Below are 383 nucleotides of genomic sequence, written 5' to 3' on the forward strand. Positions count from 1 at the left end.
CATCCCAAACTATTCATACTGTTGCTGGTTTTGGGGCAGTGTTCGTGCTACTCAGTATTTATTTACTTTGTTTGATTTACTTATGAAGTTGGAAGATTTTGTCTCTTATTTAATTGTATGTTATGGTGGTGAGCATGTTGTTGAGCTCAAACCGTTTTTGGATGGGGCATATTGTGATCCCCAACTCTTCCTTGAATTTAGTTGATCAGCAGATTGTTGCGCTGAAACTTTGCTTGAATTGACTGGTGGTGAGCTCAAACCTTTTCTGGTGGGCCACATTGCTCCCCTAAGTTTGCGGGTATTTACAGGTGGTGGGCATTATAATCCACTAAGAGGGATTGCTTGTTTTTTCCACTTGTGAATATGAAAATATAACTAGAGGT

This window comes from Triturus cristatus, chromosome 1_1 (genome assembly GCF_964204655.1).
Source record: "Triturus cristatus chromosome 1_1, aTriCri1.1, whole genome shotgun sequence".
In the NCBI taxonomy this organism is placed as follows: Eukaryota; Metazoa; Chordata; class Amphibia; order Caudata; family Salamandridae; genus Triturus; species Triturus cristatus.